Source organism: Silene latifolia, chromosome 3 (assembly GCF_048544455.1).
Source record: "Silene latifolia isolate original U9 population chromosome 3, ASM4854445v1, whole genome shotgun sequence".
Classification (NCBI taxonomy): Eukaryota; Viridiplantae; Streptophyta; class Magnoliopsida; order Caryophyllales; family Caryophyllaceae; genus Silene; species Silene latifolia.
Genome location: NC_133528.1, coordinates 95936969 through 95947031, shown reverse-complemented (window position 1 = coordinate 95947031; position 10063 = coordinate 95936969). Strand labels below are relative to the sequence as shown.

General features: G+C 39.0%; 2 non-coding genes across 2 annotated transcripts; one reads left to right on the top strand and one right to left on the bottom strand.

Annotated features, from left to right (window-relative positions):
- The first annotated feature begins 2087 nt into the window (after positions 1-2087).
- Positions 2088-2194, top strand: LOC141650085 (small nucleolar RNA R71). Its single transcript, XR_012546147.1, has one exon. It is a non-coding gene; the product is annotated as a small nucleolar RNA R71 (small nucleolar RNA).
- Positions 2195-7218: 5024 nt separating this feature from the next.
- Positions 7219-7325, bottom strand: LOC141650194 (small nucleolar RNA R71). The gene has a single exon (XR_012546243.1). It is a non-coding gene; the product is annotated as a small nucleolar RNA R71 (small nucleolar RNA).
- Between the last annotated feature and the right edge of the window lie 2738 nt (positions 7326-10063).

The following is a 10063-nucleotide window of genomic DNA, read 5'->3' as shown; positions in this document are numbered from 1 at the left end:
GCTATCTTGTGGATACTCAAGCCGCACTCAAGGATGCCAAAAGAAATGGCTTGACAGAGCAGCAATTGTTGCAGCTATATGACGATATAACAACTGCTGAACGAAACCTCCAAGTAGCTAAGGAGGAGAGGAGGGATATCATAGAAGAGAATAAGACTCTCTATGAAAATATAAGAATTGCATTTTTAGAAATGTAATTCTTTTTTTAATTTATGTATTTATATATATATATATATATATATATATATATATTAATGAATTATTAATTACGTTTATCATGCATTCCTCTCTATCATCTTGCTTCTTCTTTGTTTTATTTTATTTAATTTGTTTTACGAGCTAATTAAGCGAATAATAACATAATAATGATCGATAAAAACCTATCATAAATACATGTAAATGAAATAATTAAAAAAAAGAAAACAATGACGATGAAAGACGATGAAACCAACAGTGACGGCGATATTTACCTGATAATTAGAGAAAGTAAGAGACGATGAAACCAACAGTGACGGTGAGATGATAAAGCGACGATGAGAAAGAGAGAAAGAGACGATGATAAAGTGTGTTTGCTGTGTTTGTGTTCGTGTTTGTCTATGTTTGTGTTTGTGTTAGGTTATGTATGTGTTTTGTGGCTGTAGCTGATCTGTGTTTGTGTGGTTTATAGTATGGAAAGTATTGACAACGGTTGTTAAACAACAACCGTTGTTAAATAAGTTTTAACAACGGTTGTAAATCAACAACCGTTGTCAAATAAGTTTTAACAACGGGTTTAAAAATACCCGTTGTGATTACTTTTCACTAACTTTGCGCCAATTTTGCGCCAAATTATTAACAACGGTTGTGCAAATTTGACCCGTTGTTAAAACTTATAACAACGGTTATATAACCATACCCGTTGTAATTAGGTTTAGTAAAAATCGCGCCATACATTCTACAACGTCTATTGTGATTTTCGTGCATAAACGTTGTTAAAGGGGCGTTGTAGTTGCCTGGATTTGTAGTAGTGAGGGAGTAGTGTATGATAACTCCTCTTGACTTGGAAAATCAATTGACTCTTCTCTTTCCTCTTCAACTCCCACCATGATAGCATTAACTTCCTTTGACTTCATAGGGTCCCTTGGTTTTTGCCCTTGTCTTAGAAATACACCGGTGGTTTTTGAGAACTCATGAGAGCTTCGGAAGCCACTTTGGCTTCAAGACTCTTGATTTGTTGTTGGGTATTACTTGCCAAATCCCCTATCAACTTCACCAAGTTGTCATATTTATCATCTCCCATGGCATTGCTTGCTTGGGGTGGTGGCTCTTGGTTGAAAGGTTGGTTGGAAATTCGAAGAGGAAAGCCATAACCTTGATCTCTAAAGTTGGATGTTTGGTTGTTCCCTTGGTACCCTTGATTGAACCCTTGATTTTACCCTTGGTTGTACCTTTGATTATTGATGTACCCTTGATTGAACCCTTGACCAAACCCTTGGTTGGCTTGATTACCTTGGTTTCCTTGGTAAAAGTTTTGATTACCTTAGTTCCCTTGGTTACACCCATAATCTTGGTATGCTTGAGGTTGGTTGGCAAAGATTTGGTTGGGTCCTTAGTTGTTATTGAATGAGGGCCTAGGTGGACGGTTGGAGAAATTTTTAAATGCTTGGAAAGCATTCACCTCTTTCACATTGTTCCCATCAAAGTTGTTATAATGGTTATTTGCACATACTTCATAAGTGTGACCCATCCCTCCACATGACTCACATGTTGATCTTTGCATCACTTCTTCTATGGATGGTCCATGAGAAGTGTTAGTTTGATTTACTTGGTTCACTTGCTTCTTCTTACTCAACTCTTCAAGCTTTTTGGTGAGCATATCAAGCTTAGAATTAGTCTCCACATCTAAGAATTCCGGAGGGTGCTTACTTCTTCTCAAGATATTCACTCTTGTGCCATAATTTGCCTCGGAGTCCACCATTTTCTTGATTAGAGTCGTGCCTTCCTCATCACCCAAATGATCAAATCCCCCTTCTGCGGAGGCATTCACCATTTCCTTAGTTCTTGGCAACAAGGTTTGGAAGAAGGTTTGGGTGATATACCACTCCGGAATCCCATGGTGAGGACAACTAGCGATAAGGTCTTGATATCTATCCCATGCCTCACTCAAGGACTCTCCATCCTCTTGTTGGAAAGTGTGGATTTCATTTCGAAGCATGGCGGTCTTGAATGATGGATAATACTTGCCCATGAATGCCTTGGCTAAGGCGTCCCATGTAGTGAACGTGTCCGGAGGGTGAACATTCAACCACCGGTCCGCCTTAACCGTTAAGGAGAATGGGAACAATATCATCCTTAGTGTATCCTCGGATATCCCATTATTTTTCATCATAGAGACTTTTCTGTTGAACTTTCTTAGATGAGCATAAGCATCCTCTTCAATGTGTCCTCCGAACAAGTATTTTTCAATCAACCCCACTTGGGCGGGGTGCATCTCAAAGTTGTTGGGAGCCAAGGTGCCAAAATTAATTGGGTCGCAAGCATCATTGTGGTTAGGACGGTTATGGACACGTAAAGCCATTGGTGGTGGTGGATTTGGTATATGAGGGGGTGGTGTTTGAGGTGGGCTATTTGGAAATTGGAAGTTGTGAAATGGATTTTCTATTGGAGGCTCAATTGTGTCGTTTGGTTGTTGTGGTGGTGTGTCTTCAATGAGAGGTTGTATGGGTGGATTTGCTTGGTTTAAAGTTGCTTTAGAAGAGGTTCTAACCCTTGATAGTGTCCTTGTTCTCAAAGCCCTAAAGAGCCTCTCCAGTTCGGGATCACTAAGAAAAGATCTTTTGTTCCTTCTAAGCATACACTTTGACAAACCGTAAGACTCCTAGTGCTTTTACACACTAGGGTAAGGCAAAAATCACACACACTCTACAAGAAGATCACAAACTACACAAACAACAACTAAAGACTAAAGCTAGAAACTTTAACTAACTAAGCATAACCTAACGCCATACCCGGCAACGACGCCATTTTGATATAGGGATTTGCCGTCATTTCCCAATCAAACGTAATTTATAAAACCCAATTAAAAAGTAGTATTTAATCGCGGTTGAACACAAAAATGGCGGGGGTGTATACTTAGTCCGTTTAAGTCCTATTTTAGTCAAATAAAAATAAGGTTGGTCGATTTTAAACTAAGATGCAACAAGGTATAAAATTTAAACTAAATGAAGTTGTTCTTAACTGATAAGGGAAGCCTAAGGTCTTTGGGCTCACAAAGGGCAATTAGGGGGAGAAACAAGGTCTAACAAGAGATGGGTAATAATAGTGGTCAAGGATTTAGGACTAATTTCTTAATCACCTTAAGTCCCTCAATAAGTTGTCACTTGATTAAGATGAACTTGCTACAAACAAAGCATAAAGACTATCCAATAGCATAGGCACCAAGATGGATCAAATATGTCTAATAAAGGCTCCAACTTTCATTTAAGCATCTCAATAAACACTTCTAAAACCATCCAATAGCATAATGCACCAAGATAAGTTAAACATGTTAATGAAAAATTGAAACTTCATTTAAACATTTCATCGAACACTTCAAATGCATGAGAGTAGAAACCACATAATCACCTCATTCAAAAGGTTAACAACCCAAATTCATCCCCTTAATTACCCAAATTCCCCATAGACCCTAGATTAGACTACTCACACATGTTCATGGGTGAGAATTCAACAATAAATTGCAACAATCCACAAACAAACATTGCAAATATGATAAAGATTAATACTTTGAATAAATAACAAACAAGTGAGACCATAAATGTAAATTAATGAAGTAATTGTAAATAAAAGATGAGAATTATACCAACTAAGAAGAAAGTACCAAGCTTGGATAATAATGGAAGATGAATTTCTTCTTGTCTTCCAAATACAACCCAAATATTAAATGTAAACTTGAAAATTGAAGAACTTGGATAAACTAAAGAAGAATTAAACTATTAATGAAAGAAAGATTATAACTTTTTATTGAATAAAAATGAGAGAGGAAATATTAGGGTTCTACAATATTGAGAGAGAATAATAATCTAGTCTAATTTCTAGTCTAATGTAAAGTGGTAATAAAAGTGTTTTTTTAATGTAGAAGTGTTGTGGTATTTATATACTACTCTTAAGAATTAGTTCTACTACTACTACTACTACTACTACTACTACTACTACTACTACTACTACTACTACTACTACTAATAATAATAATAATAATAATAATAATAATAATAATAATAATAATAATAATAATAATAATAATAATAATAATAATAATAATAATAATAATAATAATAATAATAATAATAATAATAATAATAATAATAATAATAATAATAATAATAATAATAATAATAATAATAATAATAATAATAATAATAATAATAATAATAATAATAATAATAATAATAATAATAATAATAATAATAATAATAATAATAATAATAATAATAATAATAATAATAATAATAATAATAATAATAACAATAATAATAATAACTAATCTATAACTCCAATCGACGAAAACAATCTCCACTCCCAAAAACAAAACAAAAACAGACAAAAAAAAAAAGACAAAGAAAAAGGGGAACGACATAAACAATACAACGAGTTGTGGTTGTCGGTGCACCGGTCACCGGTACTGGAGCCGGTAGCGACACATTTGAAGCAAGGGGAAGAATTAATGGAGGTGTTAGTGGAAGCCGGTACACCGGCAGAGGGGCAACCGGCATAGAGCATACAATTGATGCGAGATAAAAAAGTTGTGGTATTGCGTGCCGGTACGTCGGCTGCCGGTGCCTATGACCGGTAGTCAGTCTTTCACAAAAAGAGGGGAAAATTAATGTTGCGGCTACCGGTAGAGGGGTAGTCGGCTGTCGGTTGGCCGGCAAAGAGTACATATGCTTCATTATTGATGAATTGAATTGGTGATTGATGGGGTGGAATTGATGGAGCTTGGGCGGTGATGTGGTCAGTCATGGTCTGAAAGTCGCGAATTGATGGATGTCGGGTTTTCGGATTAATGATTGATACGTGCTTATTGTATAGTCTTTTTAGCCTATTTTAGCACGTATTTCCATGCATTTTTGTACTGTTTATATAGTATTATGCCCCGAATTGGCTACTTTGGTTCGTTTTGTCCGTTTTGTAGAAATGAACGCGAAAGTGGTGGAATCGTACCATTTTTCGTCCTTTTTGCATGCATTTTGAGGAGACGGGATTTTTCAGAGTGAGATACTACATTGGGATGTGTGAAGGCACAGTTTACGAGGCGGTCGGGCACGAGTCTAAGCTGATTGGAAGGAAGAACATTCGATCGAGTGGTTTTATTACTCGATCGAATGGTTTCTACGTCATTGGTTGATCGATCGAGCACTTTTATACTCGATCAAGAAGTGCTGAAAAGAGAGGTTACTCGATCGAGTAACTGTTCTACTCGATCGAGTAGATTTTCTGGAGTTTTGCTCGATCGAGTGGATTTTTTCTACTCGATCGAGTGGTTTGGTCTGGCATGGGCTTTAATTAGCCCGTAAGCTTGTTTTAGCATTTGGACTTAGTTTATTTTCTATTTAAACGCAGCTTTACTAGGTCATTTATTATCATATCATCTATAATTTTTAGCTTTGACAGAAAACACATTACGTTGCTTTTCCCTTTTCTCTGTAACTTTATTTTCGGGATTATTTCGCTCGGATTTGTGTGTTCTTTACGCCGGATTCTCACGATTGTAATCCCTTTCTCTTTTCTTAATAATAATCTTTCTTTCGTTTGCTTTAATTCTCTGTTTTGCTTTATTTAATTTCTGCCCTAATTCACTTTTATGCAATTTAATTATCGTTTTAATATGTTGACTGCTAGTTATTTATCTGCTGTTAGTTTTGATAATATTAATAGCGATATGAGTAGCTAAACTTGTTTCATGTTGGGATTAGGGGATCTACGGTAGAAATGTGACGATGTAGTGAATAGGTTAGATGAATTAATTGTGAGATTCTGTCCCCATGGCAATTTAACTGTATTTTACCGACTTAGTTGAGTGCACGCTTCTGAGTCACCCTTTTAATCTGGCTAAATTTAATCCTGGATAGGAAGATTGGACTAAATAGGCCTGCTATGAACAGTAGACTACCCTGGCGAGGACAGAAGTTAAGTTAGTGGTAATTTAGGATAGAAAGTGGATCGGAAGGACCTTTCCATATCCGTCCCGCATTAATTTGTCTAAGTTGTTTACAGTTGAGTCACTGGACTACCGTAGTGAACCGAAATCCTGACATGTCCCTTCTTATTTGATAGTTTAATTCTATTTTCTGCCTTTACTGCTCTTTTCTCTGCTTCTCTTTCCTTTAAGCTTTTAGTTTAGAAAACCAATTTAAACAACCCCCCATTTGTGACCAAATAGACGGACTTTTACAGATATCTTGCCTCCCTGAGGAGATCGACCTGACTTCCCTAGCTATATAGTTAGTTTAGTTAGTTTATTTTTGATAGGTATACGACAGCCCTGTCAAATTTTGGCGCCGTTACCGGGGAGGCAATTGCCCTATCTGTCTTTGTTTCTTTTATTTTATCCGTCTCAGGGAATTTTTATTCCTTTAGGCAGTTCTTATTTATTTTCTTTCAGTGTTGTTTATGCCCAGGTCAGATAGGTTTGAGTTAGTTTCAGCTGATTCGGAGCCAGAGAGACTATTTAGGCATAGACTCCGTCTGCAAAGAAAATCACGAAAGGAAGCCTTGAGTACTTTCGAACCAGAGCTTCAGCATTTCCTTTTTACGGAAAACCCGTCTTTCGAAGAAGATACTTTCAGTTCTGCAAATCAACCAGTAAAGATGCCGAACATTGCTAGTCACTCGGAGCCTAAAGCAGCCTCAATTCCAAAGGGTTTCAATCTCCAGACTGAGGATGGGAATACATTTGACATCCGCCCTTCCTATATCAATCTGGTGGAGAGAAATCTCTATAGAGGTGTGGCAGGTGAAGACCCGAGGAAGCACATGGAGGTCTTTACAGACTACTGTTCTACTATCCCCACCACAAAGGGGGTAACTGAAGACAAGATTAAGGAGGTTTTGTTCCCTTTTTCTTTGATTGACTCAGCCAGGGAGTGGCTGACTGATTTGGACCGCACGGCCGCAGGGGTTACTAACTGGGAGACCCTTGATCTTGCTTTTTACAAGAGATATTTCCCTCCACAGCGCATCAATCAGCTGAGGGCAAAGATCACAAGTTTCAAGCAAGCACCTGATGAAACTTTATATGAAGCATGGTCCCGTTTCAAGAAGTTAGTGAGGTCTATTCCTCACCATGGCTTTGATCCGTGGTTTCTGTCTAACCAGTTCTACAATGGGCTGTACGATGATCACAGAGCCATACTTGATGCTTCATCTAATGGGAGATTCCAAGAGAATACTGACGATGATAAGGGATGGGCCCTTATTGAAGAGATGGTGAATCACAGTGCTGAGTATGGAAACCCGAGGGATGGTATTAGAACAGTTCATGCAGTTGATAAGCAAGTTGTGGCTCAGCTGGAAGCCATGAATGCTAGATTTGACAAGTTGGAGTTACATTCTGCTGGGGAGCCTCAGACGGTCCATTTGCTTACTAGAGGGGAGACCGTCACATGTGAGAGGTGTGGGAGCAATGACGGTCACACTACTGTTGACTGTCTTACAGAGAAGGAACAGGTCCTTGCCTTTCAACAATATAGGCAAGGAGGGGGTTCCTACTATAACAACCAAGGGGCAGTCCATCCCAATTTGAGGTGGACAAGTCAAAATGTGCTTAATCTTACCCCTCCTCCTCACCAGCAACAACCATATGTTCCTCCACATAAGAATCAACAAGGCTTTCAGAAGCCTCCTTCCTTCCCTCCTCCCAATCACGGTGCATCATCTTCCGGTGGAGTGAGTGAGATAGGTGAGCTCAAGACTATGTTGCAGTCTTTTACAAAGCAGTGGCAGCTGAGTGATCAACAGAAAGATGCATCAATCAAGGCACTTGAAACTCAAGTTGCCCAGTTAGCCGCGAACTAGTCTACAAGGAAGCAGGGTCATTTACCGTCACAAACTGATAAAAATCCACATGAGACGGTAAATTTAATTAATTTGAGAAGCGATCGTTCATATGAGGGACCGGAAGTGTTGAAATCAGACCCGAGGAAGGTTATAACTGCTGATGAACGGTGTTCTGTCAAAGAAAATGAGCTGACGGCCAAGAAAGTACTCAATCGACTAGTTTCAGGGGGTCGATCGAGTAAAATTGCTGAAGAAAGTACTCGATCGAGTGGAATTTCTACTCGATCGAGTGAACAGGATATAGGAACTGCTCGATCGAGTGAAATTTCTATTCGATCGAGTGAATCTGTTGAAGAAACTACTCGATCGAATGGGATTTTTGGTCGATCGACTAGTATGGATAAGGAACAGCTTGATCGAGAGCCTGCTAGTGCTCGATCGAGTGAAAAATCACCTGAAAGACCTCGTTCGAGAGGAAAGAAGCGTCCGAAGGATATGGAGCTTGACCCGGCTGACACATTGGAAGAGAGGAACAAGGGACTCGAGATAACCATCACGGTTCCCTTCCCGAGGCGGTTGCAAAGTACTAAAGCTAATCAAAAATTCGGCAAATTTTCCGAACTTCTGAGGAGCTTGCAGGTCACTGTGCCATTCGTCGAACTGCTGACATAGGTACCCTCTTACCTTAAATTCATGAAGGAAATTTTATCGCGTAAGAGGCATATTAATGATCATGAGACGGTAGCTTTGACCGAGGTAGGGACGGCCCTAGTTCAGAATAAGTTACCTCCCAAACAGTCAGACCCGGGTAGTTTTTCGATTCCGTGTCATATTGGTACCCATTTGATTGATAACGCGTTATGCGATCTTGGCGCTAGCGTGAGTGTCTTACCACTGTCTTTGGCTAAAAGACTTGGTTTGACAAAATTTAATTGCACAAATATGACTGTTCAGATGGCCGACCGTAACATATCACGGCCACTAGGTGTAATAGAAGACATACCTGTTCAAATCAGGAGGTTCTTTATTCCCGTTGACTTTGTTGTGCTTGACATCCCCGAAGATGCCCATACCCCTATTATTTTAGGGAGACCATTTTTATTTACTGCCCATGCAGTAATAGACGTCGGGGGTAAGACATTGACTTTTCAGGTAGGGGACGAGGAATTGATATTCCATCAGTCTAAGTTCCGGAGGGCTCCCATGCAAGCTCAGCCTTGCAATGCCCTCTGTTCTATTGACCCTCCTATTGACACTCCAAATGAGAATTTGGAGCATTGTGCTGCTATTGTGACCCCTCCGCCTCAGGTTAAGAGCAAAAAGGAGGAAAGTTCGTCTGTTTTCCTTGCTGCAGATATAGATGAAAATAATGCAGGAATTGTCAAAGGGGATTGTGCAATTAATATTAGTCAAAGTGGGAATGATGACGTTAAAGCCGGTGAGAAAGGAGCAAGGGTGAGAAAAGTTCGCGCATATGTGGACGTCAACTATTCTCCTCCTAATGAATCAAGTTCAAGCTCATGGAAGCTGAAGAGGACGATCAATGTTGCTGAGATGACGTCCTCCAGTCAGGAGCCCTCCGAGGGGCTACTGAATTGCCTTGGGAAGTGAGCGGGGAAATGCCCCGTGTACCAATTTGTAAAAACAATTTTTGAATTTTTCGTTGAACCTTATTTACTGCTTTTAATTAGGACAATTAGAACTTAGACAATTTTTAGCGTAGATTAGAGACTATAGATTGTTACTTTGCGTATTTGGTATTTTGGGATATTTTTGCAAGTGTTTTTATGCAGGTTTGAGGAATTTTTACGCAAATTCAAAGAAATAATGGCGAATTCAAGAGCTTACACGAGGAAAAGAGCTCGATCGAGTGAAATATGTTCGATCGAGTGATTCCATTTTAGTCGATCGAGTAAAGCTGAAAAGGGGAGTTCTCGATCGAGTGAATTTTTACTCGATCGAGTAGATGGATCATTAAAGTCCTCGATCGAGCAGTTCTAAACCACTCGATCGAGTGAAATGGGAAAAGACA